Source organism: Schistocerca gregaria, chromosome X (genome assembly GCF_023897955.1).
Source record: "Schistocerca gregaria isolate iqSchGreg1 chromosome X, iqSchGreg1.2, whole genome shotgun sequence".
Classification (NCBI taxonomy): domain Eukaryota; kingdom Metazoa; phylum Arthropoda; class Insecta; order Orthoptera; family Acrididae; genus Schistocerca; species Schistocerca gregaria.
Genome location: NC_064931.1, coordinates 19284150 through 19298619, shown reverse-complemented (window position 1 = coordinate 19298619; position 14470 = coordinate 19284150). Strand labels below are relative to the sequence as shown.

The 14470-nt window shown below is 38.6% G+C and overlaps 1 protein-coding gene across 7 annotated transcripts in view; it reads right to left on the bottom strand.

Annotated features, from left to right (window-relative positions):
• Positions 1–14470, bottom strand: part of LOC126297555 (protein Malvolio) — a 330588-nt gene that overhangs the window by 13864 nt on the left and 302254 nt on the right. The window contains exon 13 of one of the 7 annotated variants that reach the window (XR_007552543.1): positions 143–334. The exons of the other annotated variants lie outside the window; for them this stretch is intronic. The gene's annotated coding sequence lies outside the window, so the exon portion shown is untranslated. The remainder of the gene's footprint in view (positions 1–142; positions 335–14470) is intronic. 7 annotated transcript variants of the gene reach the window in all.

The window sequence follows — 14470 nt, the reverse complement described above, 5'->3', positions numbered from 1 at the left end:
GGCCAGTAAAGACAGGACTGACAAATTATCCAAATGATCACACACACACACACACACACACACACACACACACACACACACACACACAGATGTGGGAAAAAACGTATATATTCATCAGTTGTTCTCTTCAAACGTAACTTACATTGGTGAGACGAAAACACTGCATTACATTTACGGCCACATCACATATTAAAAAAGTTGTACGAGATGAAGACTGGAAAGAGTGGACAGCACACGATGAAAATTTGATGTGGGCTGCAGACTTGTGCATAACCTTTCAGTTCACCACAAGTTGTTAACGTAATATTTTAATTATTCAGATGCTTCAGCAGTACTAAAAGAAAGAATAAAGTAAAAGTTAGTAAGAAATGGATCTTATTAATAATGAAATGAAATAAAATTTTCGTGAATTTACAATAAAAACTGCCAGTTTTAGATATTAAGCATGTGTCTCAGGCAAAACTGGTCCATTTGAAATTACTATTCATAATTTCTCATTTGAAGGTCATTAATATAGGTTAACACTCACTTTATGAGTGAAAACACAGCAATCATTTCCAGTGATATCTTCACTGTTATAGAATGGTGGTTATCAGATGCTATATATTTTGCAAAAATCTGGCATAATTTCATCATTCAAATCACTTTCCAAAAAGCTCAACTCCCAATGTTTCACTTACAGCAGATGTTCTTAGTTAATAGCTTTCTGTAGTGACAAACCTGCAAACTACTGCAGTAGTGCTAATTTCTTTTTATATGGGTAAACAGCTGTTATAATTTTTTTAATGACATTATATCTGCTTTTAGATGTTACTGTTCTTATTTGACTATTGTAGTTTTGACATGTGCCATATCCGAGCATCTACAAAGAATAAAACAATGTACTGATAAAAACATGATATGAGATTAACAGAATGTACGCTCAAGATCTGCCATTTGTTAACATCCACATATTTAAAAGATTTGATGTTATATTATGCCAGAGGTGTACGTTAAAATATCATTGTTTCAGGACTGACTCTTTATGGTAATATGGTCATCGGCTGTTGTTAATGACATAAGTATATTTGTTACTGACATGCTGATTGAAGTCAGACAGAACAACGTATGGCGCATGTACACTCAACAGCTGGGCTACTGTAGACATAATGGCATAAAAATAGTATCATTTGGCACTAACAGCACAAAAACTGGGGCAGGACATGACATCATACAGAGAAAATGGGTTATTGATTCATGAAATGTGAGATATCCAATGCTCATTCTGTATTGACCTATGCCCCATGTGCTAAGGATTACTTACTTTATGATGCAGATTATGAACTTGACTGAATGTTTGAATTGCAACAGCAGCATCTGGATACCAACAAATGTGAGGCACAGAGGTTATAAAATGTGTAAGAATGCACTTACAAGGGATCACTATCTACTGTTCGTGTTTAAGAATGAAGAACGAGTTTCACTAACAAACTTCTCTTTCTAAAATTGCTCATGTTCATCTTTAGCAAATTGAAATAACTTCACAGTTTCAGAATGAAGGTAAAGGCCACAAAATTACCTCCCATGAGTGTGTTGAGTACAGTATTCAAGGAGACTTTCATTATGCCTGTGTCTTGTGACATAATAGTTAGAATATTGGAGTGGTAAGCTGAATGTCATTTCTTTTGTTTTATTGTTTTTACGAATTCACTAGAATGAAAAAGACAGCAAAATTTTGGACATTGTTTAACGAAATTATGAAATCGAGCCTCAGAGTAACAAAATGGCTGACCTTTCCCCTGAAGAAATATTGACCCGTGTTGCCTCTATAGCCATCTGTAACTGCGAAAGTGTTGCCAGTGCAAGATTTTGTGCACAAACTGACCCCTTGATTCTGTCCCATAAATATTTGATTGGATTCTTGTGAGGTAATCTGGGTGGCCAAGTCATTCGCTCAAATTGTCCAGAATATTCTTCAAACCAATTGCAAACAATTGCGGCTCAGTGACATGGAGTATTGTCCATCCATAAAAATTCCGTCAATGTTTGGGAACATGAAGTAATGTATGACTGCCAATAGTCTCCAGGTAGCTGAATGTAACCATTGGTTCAGTTGGACCACAGGACTCAGTCCATTCCACTTAAACACAGCCCACATCAGAATGGAGCCACCACCAGCTTGCACAGTAACTTGCTAACAGCTTGGGCCCACTGCTTCATGAGGTCTGCAACACACTCAAACCCTACCATCAGCTCTGACCAACTGCAATTGGGACTCATCTGACCAGTCCACAGTTTTCCAGTCATCTAGGGTCCGACTAGTAAGGTCACAAACCCAAGAGAGGCACTGCAGGTGATGTCATGCTGTTAGTCTTCAGAGGACTGTGTCACTGCAACTGAGAAAGTTGGTGTCTTGCCATACTACTTGACAGTGAATCTGTCGGCTCTTACACTGAAGTTCTCTGTCCTCCTGATGTGTTCTCAGTCTATGTCTATGTCTCTGTGGTACTAGGTGGCACACCGTACCTCCTGCTAGAATCACTAACTGAAAAGCTGCCTTCTGCAATCAGAGCAACTACTTTGTCTCAAACTGAATGTGCCCAGTGAGCCACGGCAGCCGACTGTTCACTATGCAATTTCTGCTTGCTGTTCCTTTACTGATGTCTGGGGAGGAAGTAAACATATTTCAATTAGAAGAAGAACTAGTTGTGTCAGGCTGAAGGAAGACATATTCAAAAACATTTGCTCTTTAGGTCTGCCCTTAACTGTGTATCACTGAATAAACATTTGTGAACTAGTACTTAAGAAACAAGCTCAAATTTTTAAATCAATAATGGACAGCTGAACTGTAAAGTTCCCATATTCCAGCAGTTAGCCCCTATATGAGGCATATGTCCGTGATACGATTCTTTGAGACATATATATCTAAATAGACAGAAAAAGTTTGTTAGTTCAACCTGGAACAGGAGGTTGTAGATTAGGCAACTCTCCATCCAGTCCAGATAACATCACCTGTAGGTTACCCAGTAGTATACGAGTAAGGTCCAAAAATGCCCCCTACGGGGTAGTTAACTGCCGAGGCATTCACAACAGAGTGCCGGAGTTTGAAGCACTCCTAAAAATAGTGAAGCTCAAATAATAGTAAATACAGATAACTGGTTGAAATCTGAAATTGATAGCAATGACATTATTGGGAATAAGTTAAGTCTTTATTGAAAAGATAGGCTAATGGGAAATGGAGACGGCATATTTGCCATTGTAGACAAGAAATACAAATCCACTGAGAGAGAAATTGCAGCTGCATGTGAGACCGACTGGGGGAGGCTCAGTGTCAGGGATGGGCATAAAATTGTAACTGGATCCTTCTATCCCCCATCAGACTCCTCTTCCTATGTAATTGAAAACTTAAAAGAAAACCTCAGTTCACTTGCACATAAGTTCCTCAATCATCAGTGGAGACTTATCATCCAACAATCAACTGCGAAAATTACAGTTTTTTTAGTGGTGGACATGACAAGACTTGCTGTGAAACATTACTAAATGAATTCTCTGAAAATTACCTAGAACAGTTAGTTTGGAGCTCCATTCGTGACGGAAATAGATCTAATGGCAACAAATAGACCCAAAATCTTTGAAGATGTCCACATCGAAGCTGGTATCTGTGACCATGATGCGGCTGTGGCAACAATGACTATAAAGTACAAAGGACAACTAAACCAAGTGAAAAGATATATATATGTTCAGTAAACTACATAAAGAAGCAGTATTTTCATATCTCAATGAGGAACTTTTAAGCTTTCAGCACAGTGCAGGGGCATGTACGGCTCAAGTTTAAAAAAATAGTTTACCATGCACTGGACAGGTACGTATCCAGCAGAACAGTTCACAATGGGAGGGAACCTCCATAGTATAAAGTCACTGTAAAGAAACAGGGATTACTGCATAATAGGTGTAAAATAAAGCATAGGGCGATAGATAAAGAGATGCTGAATGAAACATTTAGGGACGTCAAGACAGCAACATGTGATGCCTTCAATTACTACTGTAACAGAATATTGTCAAATGATATTTCACAAAATCCAAAAAAAAAAAAAAATTCTGGTCATATGTATAAGTTCAGTCCCTAGCAAATGAGACAGGAACTGAAATTGGGGTTAGCAAAGCAAAAGCTGAAATGCTTAACTCTGTATTCACTTGTTCCTTTACAAAAGAAAACCCAGGAGAATTTCCCCAATTTAATCCTCATACCACTGGAAAGATCAATGAAATAAGTATTAGTGTCAGTGGTGTTGAGAAACAGGTGAAATTGTTAAAATTGAACAAAGCTCCAGGGCCCAATGGAACCCCTGTAAGATTCTATGCTGAATTTTTGGCTGAATTAGCTCCTCTTCTAACTATAATCTACCATACATCTCTTGAACAAAAAACTGTGCCCAGTTCTTGGGAAAAACCTCAGGTCACACCTGTCTACAAGAAGGGTAGTACAAGTGGTCCACCAAACTACTGACCAATATCCGTGACATCAATTTGTTGTAGGGTCTTAGAACATATTCTGAGCTCAAACATAATGAGGTATCTTGAACAGAATGACCTCCTCAATGCCAGCCACCACGGATTCCAAAAACATAGATCAAGTGAAACACAACTCACACTTTTCTCACGTGACATGATCAAGGGAGTTAGTTAGATGCAGTATTTCTTGATTTCCAAAATGCATTTCACTGTGTATCACATCTGCACTTATTGTCAAGAGTACAATCATCTGGGTATAAAGTGAAATATGTGGTTGGACTGAGGATTTTTTGGTGGGGACAATACAGTGTCTTATCTTAAATGGAGAGTCAACATCAGATGTAGATCATAACATTGGGTGTACCACAGGAAAATGTGTTTGGGCCCTTGCTGTTCATGTTGTATATTAATGACCTTGCAGACTTTAATAGTAACCTAAGACTGTCTGAAGATGACATTATCTACAGTGAAGCACTGCCTCACAGACGCTGCACAAGTATTCAGTCAGATCTTGATAAGATTGCAAAGTGGTGCAAAAAGTGGCAACTTGCATTAAATATTCAGGAATGTAAAACTGTGCACTTCACAAAATGAAAGAAATGTTGTATCCCAGGACCATAATATCAATGAGTCACCGTTGGAATTGGCCGACACTTACAAATACCCAGATGTAATACTTTGTAGGGATACAAAATGTAATGATCACATACATGGGTAAAGCAGGTGATAGACTTTGGTTTATTGGCTGAATACTGGGGAAATGACATTGGTCTACAAAGGAGACTGCTTACAAATCATTCATGCAACCCATTCTGAAATATTTGGCTCAAATGTGTCAAATCCATACCACACAGGACTAACAAGAGATTCTATAAAGCACAACATGAATGTCTGACTTGTGGGAGAATGTCACAGAAATGCTAAAGAACCTGAATTGGCAGACTCTTGAAGATGGACAAAATATCTCAAGAAAGCCTACTTACAAAACTATGATTCTAGGAATATACTACAACCTCCTACTTATCACTCACATAAGGATTGTGAGAACAAGATTAATTACAGTACACACAGAGGCATTTAAAAAATCATCTTCCCAAACTCAGTACCTGAATGGAACAGGGAAAATCCTAATAACTTGCATAATGGGATGTGCCCTCTGCTATGCACTACACAATGGTTTTTAGGGTATATATGTAGATGTAGAGGTCGAACAAACGCAGTAAGATGGAGATTGCTGGTTTGAATGTGTTTCAAGACACGGCAATTTTCAGACACTCAAATCATTTCAATACTAACTATCATATTCAGGTAAAATAAGTAAATAAAAAAAAATTGTACAGTGTTTATATTGTCCTTTTGTGTACTTAGTGAGTAATATTGATAATGATAAAACACAGTAAATGGCTGTTTGGCCTAATTGTTGAATGCCAATTTCAGGAATATAAACTACTGTAACATACACTCCTGGAAATGGAAAAAAGAACACATTGACACCGGTGTGTCAGACCCACCATACTTGCTCCGGACACTGCGAGAGGGCTGTACAAGCAATGATCACACGCACGGCACAGCAGACACACCAGGAACCGCAGTGTTGGCCATCGAATGGCGCTAGCTGCGCAGCATTTGTGCACCGCCGCCGTCAGTGTCAGCCAGTTTGCCGTGGCATACAGCTCCATCGCAGTCTTTAACACTGGTAGCATGCCGCGACAGCGTGGACGTGAACCGTATGTGCAGTTGACGGACTTTGAGCGAGGGCGTATAGTGGGCATGCAGCAGGCCAGGTGGACGTACCGCCGAATTGCTCAACACGTGGGGCGTGAGGTCTCCACAGTACATCGATGTTGTCACGAGTGGTCGGCGGAAGGTGCACGTGCCCGTCGACCTGGGACCGGACCGCAGCAACGCATGGATGCACGCCAAGACCGTAGGATCCTACGCAGTGCCGTAGGGGACCGCACCGCCACTTCCCAGCAAATTAGGTACACTGTTGCTCCTCGGGTATCGGCGAGGACCATTCGCAACCGTCTCCATGAAGCTGGGCTACGGTCCCGCACACCGTTAGGCCGTCTTCCGCTCACGCCCCAACATCATGCAGCCCGCCTCCAGTGGTGTCGCGACAGGCGTGAATGGAGGGACGAATGGAGACGTGTCGTCTTCAGCGATGAGAGTCGCTTCTGCCTTGGTGCCAATGATGGTCGTATGCGTGTTTGGCGCCGTGCAGGTGAGCGCCACAATCAGGACTGCATACGACCGAGGCACACAGGGCCAACACCCGGCATCATGGTGTGGGGAGCGATCTTCTACACTGGCCGCACACCTCTGGTGATCGTCGAGGGGACACTGAATAGTGCACGGTACACCCAAACCGTCATCGAACCCATCGTTCTACCATTCCTAGACCGGCAAAGGAACTTGCTGTTCCAACAGGACAATGCACGTTCGCATGTATCCCGTGCCACCCAATGTGCTCTAGAAGGTGTAAGTCAACTACCCTGGCCAGCAAGATCTCCGGATCTGTCCCCCATTGAGCATGTTTGGGACTGGATGAAGCGTCGTCTCACGCGGTCTGCACATCCAGCACGAACGCTGGTCCAACTGAGGCGCCAGGTGGAAATGGCATGGCAAGCCGTTCCACAGGACTACATCCAGCATCTCTACGATCGTCTCCATGGGAGAATAGCAACCTGCATTGCTGAGAAAGGTGGATATACACTGTACTAGTGCCGACATTGTGCATGCTCTGTTGCCTGTGGTTCTGTCAGTGTGATCATGTGATGTATCTGACCCCAGGAATGTGTCAATAAAGTTTCCCCTTCCTGGGACAATGAATTCACGGTGTTCTTATTTCAATTTCCAGGAGTGTATATACATCCAATGTCAAATTCTAAAAAAAAGATAAAAAAAAATAAAAATAAAAGAATTTAAAAAAAATATTGTGTGTGCTGGAAATATCTATGCAGATTTATATGTAACATATGTCGGGCTGCTGTTGGTTTGTCCTGAATACTATGCACTTATTGAGTTCACAGTTCAAGTCTATGAATACATCCTAGACATTCTCAGGTTCCAATCATTGCACAAGTGGACATTTAACCACAGTTCCCAAAACACAGGCAAATTCCATTCCCATAGTCATCTTTGAGGTGAACTTTGTTAGCCTTTGATAATAAATATTACTGTCACGTAATCACTGTCATGCAGATGCAGGATACTCGAAAACTCATAGAAGTGCCAGATATGTGACACATGTGGATGGCAAATCACTTTGTTTGCGTACTACAGGTGGTTGCTGAATCTTGTGCACATGCAGCTAGACTCACTTCAACATCATCAGCATGACAAAAGAGATAAATAACTATCAGATCAATATATCAAAACTCAGTTCGTGGTCAGCCACGGCACTGCCCTGCACTCCACTTTTCTGATCCACTGGTACATACTTCCAGCTACTGGCATTAGTGCATCGTGGGCTGTGACATGATTTTTAGGGTGAATCAAAATTATAGGTTCGAGGGAGATGTTTAATGTCAATTATACTCCAGTATCATGTAACTGACTTCAGTTGATGATGTAGCTAAAGTTACAAAACGGGTCATGCTTTTAAAAATAAATAAGCACACAGCTGCAACTGTGCTTTTGACTTAACATGAACTATTTGCACTTAATCAGTGCTCAAGAGATGAACATCTGAGTTCAAACTCTTCTCTGGAGCTTGAAATTGTGGGCATAATTTATTGTCAGAAGTCCATAACAAACTTCGTATATTACAGTTAACATTTTCTAATAAGTGATCCAGTAAATTTATGTTACTAATATGATAATGCTGCCCATTCATGAGAGCTTTACTGGCTGTCTATAGATGCACAAGTACTCGTAACAACTTTAATGGTTTGCTGTTGATGAAAAGTCTGTTGTGAATTTACTGGGAATATGTAACCACCATTTCTAAACACTTAGGGATAATAGCTAGCTATTATATGTAGTTGTACAAATCTGTAACATTTGTTATGCCAAACATGATGATTTCATGTTCGATTCAAAGTTTTGAGAATAGCTCTCCCAAATCTGCTTTGGTGGTTGGAAATTTTGTCCAACATAAGGCACCATATCTTCTGTGACTTTAGCAACCCGAAGAAAAAACTGCATATTGGTTTCGCTGCAATTTAAATAAGACAAGCCATTTCATTACTCTAAGGCTTGATTTCATTATTTTGGAAACAACGCCCAAAATTTTGCGGTCTTTTCCGTTCTAATAAATTCATACAAATGATAAAACAAAAGAAGAGCTCTTAATACCAAGGATACATGAAACCAAAATGAGCCCTAAGTCATAGATTAAATGTGTAAAAACACATGAAGGTACGACATACACAACTGCATGTAATATTCTAGAATTCAGTAAGGTGCAACCAAGGCTTTGATCATCATCATATTGAATCAGAGCCCACACATTTGCCTGGTGAATCTCCTGCAACACAATTTACAAATTATTTCACACAACATCAATAATTTTTGATTGAAGATGATGGCAAACAAGTTGCCAACAACCGTATCCCTGCCATGTTCGACTTGTGACATGTCAGGTAAATTTCTAGGCTGTGGAAACAGTGGAACCTGCCATTCTTCAAAGAAGGCTTGATACTGCCTTGTTACATGACAGGGCATTGTCTTGCTAAAATATGTCACAGGGAGTTGCCTGAATGAGGGGCAGTACTTCAGATCCTACAAGCTTCCCGAAGTATGTTTTGTCTAATCAAAAAATGCCAATTTTGCTGATCGCCTAACTTGGGCCCATAACCTGTTGGAATGTGGTTTGACAATACAAGCATGACATGTAATTACAGAACACCTTTATTCTTAATTCACTGTATTGATAATAGCACAGAACTACTAACAACTGACTCAAAAACATGCGCATAGCCACATGTATAGGCAACAAAGATATTACATGGTGGTAAAATTTGAATCTCAACAAATATCTCACTGTTATAGTGACCTTCTATCTAATGATTCCACTCACACACTACTATTGTAGAATCACACCCTGTGCGAGACAGAATCTCAAAGTGTGTTGTTCATTCCCTGGAGACCTATCATTCTGCACTCTTCAAACACACATGCTGGTGCTGTCCTTTTCGATGATGATGATGATGATAATGATGATGATGCATACTAGCTTTCAGCTTTCCACATTGTCTGATAGCTTGTTACTGACTGAGCTGGAAGTGTCAGTTACTTTTCCGGTCATACACGGAGCATGTTGCTGGCTTTGAACATCACGTGTGGAATCTCACTCCCTTACTGTTGCTGCTATGTTACACATAGCTTCTGAACTTGATGTATTGTTTTTGGGTGTTGCAATTAACACTAATTTACTTGCAACTGGTCTGATATATACCACCCTCTTTCAGTCATGTGAAGCCAGTCTAAGGGTTCTCCTACTGAATCAGCCTGTATAATATACTCTGATTCACCTGCAGATTTTTTTAGTTCTCTGTACGACCAAACATGATGCTACTTTTCAATGGTGGCTGCACATCTCTTGGTGATTTATATACATAGCTGGGCACAAGACTGTTGTTATTTAACAAAGTTAACTTCTCAAGTAATGGATTAATGAATTAACTTCTCAGTTAATTTTAAAAAACATTAAAGGACACTAACTTCCATCAACTTTCTCAGAGTCCATTAATCATTAATTCGGTACCTACTATTTATGACAAAACTGATGCTTCACCACCCACGGAAGTCATGTTAGAGCAAGTTCGGGTCATATTGATGTGTGGCTATGCTGGCAAGGGTGCACGCAATTGATGTAAACAGTTGAGTACATGTGAGAATAACTAGGTGTTGGCTGTTTATTATTGTTTGTTTACAGAGTTCACATTAAATACTACTTTTTGTTAGTGGACTGACTGTAGAAACTAAATCATGGACTCTATAGCTCTACAACTGATGAAAATCCATGGCCACATTTAAGTGATTGTGTATATTTTGTATCCAAATCGGGAGAACAAACACTTTCTGATTGTGAACTGTGCTTGCCTAAAAAGTCAACAATTAGGGCTCAAAGTGAGATGCATTAAAAATACTGTATCATGCAAGACACTTGAATTTATTACTTCATTGCTGCTAACTCTACACACAACACATTTTCAAACAGTATCCACATACGTCACTGAATGTACCTAGAAAATATATCATTGTATGTCACATAGTTCAGGATATATGATATCATAAACACTGATATGAGTGAAAAACTACTGCAAAATGCAAGACTTAATTTCCTTACTACTTCTTTACTACTAACTCTATTCACAATACACTTTACAGACAGTCGCCACATATAACTTTGGATTTACCTGCAAAATTAGGTCTCTGACAACACAAGTTCAGCATGTACAACATCATAAATATTGAACTGCATGAAAATGACACTTGCAGGGTGAAATTTGTTAGATGTATGAGTGAAATATACTTGTCCTATGTACGATGTTTCAAAGTGCTCCATGTGAATGATGAATGCTGAATGCCCGACATCACAAAAATGTGTTACTGATATGCAGGAGAAAATTAGCTTCAATGGTAAGCATTTTGTCAATGCAAAGAATTTTAAAAGACATTGATTCCTCATATGTTAAGAAGAGAGTTTTTAGTTCAGAGAAGTGACATTGGCGCAGCACGAACTACATCCCGTATAAAGATTCACGATACAAGAGGAGGAGGTAATTCAACAGTGTATTACCTTGATGAAACATGGGTCAATTAGAACCATTCCAGGAAGATCTGTTGGAAAATGAGTGATGGTACTGGCAGTTTTAAAGTTTTCATAGGGATAGGTTCTCGGATAATTATTCTGCATGCTGACCCTTCATCTGGTTTTGTTTCTGAGAGTAAACATGTATTTACGTGTAAGAAAAATAGTGACTACCATTTGGAAATGAACGCTGTCACTTTCATGACGTGATTAACAATTCTTGTCATGCCTTGCTTCGAAGTTGGCCATTGCCAGTTATAATTCATATGTTACAGAGAACACACCAAATATAAACACCAGAAAAGCAGATATTTTTCCCTGGTTTAAAAATAAAAGTATTAAGCACAGTATAAACCAGACTGGTGCCGATCTCCTGCAGCTCATTAATTTATACAAGTCGCGTGACAGAACATACAAACTTGACTTCCTTGCACGTGAATGGGGTCTCACAGTTTTGCGTTTACCCACATGTCACTGTCACTGTAGCCTTGCGGAATTAATTTGGGCAATGGATAAGGCTATGTGAGAGAAAAAAAACATTCAAGATAACATTCACTGAATCATTTGTGAATGAGGCAATAGACAACATCCCACCTGTAGTGTGGGCACTGTCTGTGTGTCATGCTGAAAGGCTTCAGAAAGAATAATTTGACAGGGAAGTGGTGATGGATATAAGCCTTGAACCTATCATCGTACATTTACAATCAGGCTGTTCAGAAACAGATTCAAATAGAAGTGACGGTGGTGTTGCGATGTAGACTTTGGAATAAAGTAATAATATTTCTTAGTTTTAAAGACTTGTAGTTTAAAAAATGTGTTTGTCAACATATCAGCTGCATACATAAGAATGACAATTTCACAGCCTTTTTGATTAGGACTTTCTATCTTTTGAATTATGCAGGCTATAATGTTCAACATATTGCCCAAGGAAAATTTAAGCTTCTCCCATCATGTTGTGTACTCTAATGACATGAAAGAACGCAGCTGGATAAATTTGTCAAAAGTCCAATATTTTCACAAGTAAACCCCTGCCATTTTCAAGGCACAAATTGGATAAGGCCCTAAAATGAGAGGAACTGTTACTTGTTGCGATGTCGATCATTTTCGATGTTATTGATCACCATTCCATTGAGTTATTCACGGGTGATAGTTCATTGTTTGCTTGTTAAATGGATTATAAATGCGGGCTCTCACTGTAATGCTGAACGAGTTAGTTTACACTCATAATGCTCGTTAACAGTGAAAAATATGACAACTAACTGACCATGTTTACGATAGTCTTTTCATTAGTTTTTCCCACCACTAATACTTTTTTATGCACAGTGATTACACTTAACTACAGCCAAACACGTACACTTACACTTACACTTACTTACACACACACACACACACACACACACACACACACACCGTATAAACATTTTTAAAAATTCTGTTGAGTAGAAGCAATTGTCAAGCAAATATAATGATTTCAGTTTGTGTTTGATGTTAATTTTGTTGTGTATTAAATTTTTACTTATAATACAGCTCAAATCGCAATAAATGATGATTATTGCAAGCAGTTTCAATGATCTTGTCATGAGACAACTGTCACATTGAGAAAAATTCACACCTTCACAAAGCTGTGTCATCTGTTCTCGCCTCCCGATTTCATGTGGATTAAATCTTTGGAGCATTGGATGCAACGTCGTCAAGACGTGAATTAATATTTTTCTCATGATGATTGATCAAAATTGATTTTAATATTTACTATTCCCATCATAGATTTGAATGTATAGTATGATGTAACCTACGCAAATGTGCCTGACTGTTGTCCGCAACAATGCAGTTCAGCAACATGGACTTTGTTTGCCCACTCTCTGCTGCTCATGTGCACTTCTCATCCCTTTGCTGCTCCACCTCTGCACAGAAGTGCCATCTTGTGTGATGCGAGCTATAGTTTATTACATGTAATACCTCTATACCCTTGATAGCTAAAGTCAAGTGACTTGTTTCTATGGGCAAAAACATTTTGGCTTCTAAACAAGTTTTACTATCTGATGAAAACTTTAACATGTTGATGTTCATAAAGGGAAATATGTATTTTATGTCAGATACTATACACTTCCCTGTACTTTCACTCCCCCATAATTTAACATTTATAATTAAGTAATTATAAAACTACATGATTAAATGATTGAACTGTTTGTTTATCTTTGATGTCCTACCTAAACTTCCTCAACCAAAACATTGTCATTTAAGCGAATGCAACACATTTTATTCAGCAGCTAATTTCACTACACCTCACTAGTTCATTTCACTACACAGTCAACAAAGTTTTCTGTTATGACTTCATGATTAACAATTAAATTTAACTTCCAACAAATCTCATGTAATGCAATGCTTTAACATTCAACGAAGTTCACTATTTTAGTGACAGATTAATAATTAACAAAGTTAACTCTTTGATTAACACTGCCCAGCTATGTCTATACACTAATGAGGCATCCAAGGTATATGTAAATAAAACTTTCATTAATTTGTGTGCAACTTTCCTCCATGCTAACATTAAAATGCTTAAAATGTATGCCATAAAACATGTAAGCAGGTGTACTGAAGAGAATTTTACAAGGAATCCCCAATTCCTACACCAGTTATGTACTCCTTTTAGTCAGTTACACAGAAATTTGAGGAACAAAATAGCTACATAAAAGAATCACAAGATGTGAAGGGGGCCAAATGAGTCATTTTTGCAATTTTTTGAGATACTCATAAACTTGTGTTTAAATTAATATTTATGCTATTAAATTTTACAAGAGGAAATTTTCTGTCTGTTCATCAACTGGACCCTGTTTTACACGAGACACATTGCACTGTATTAATTAAAAGCCATGCACATTAAATCGAACTGATTATCTATAGCATTGTTCTTCTGTAATCATAAATTTTATTTACTTAACTGCTATAAACACAATTCACAGAATAAGAAAAAAGGTAGAAAAAAGATTAAACATTTTCACCCTCCACATGATTTAGATATATTTTTGAAGCTACAGAAATGCTTATTGACAGGTCTTTTAAGAATAAACAAGCTCATAAAACAGATCATACTGAGAAATACTTGTCACAGGTCTTCACTTCATTACTTACACACAGAAAGCACAAGATAAAAGCAGCAGAACATAGTGTTCAAGCATTTTATACTATGTTTCATCAATGAAAAATAGTAATGATACACAC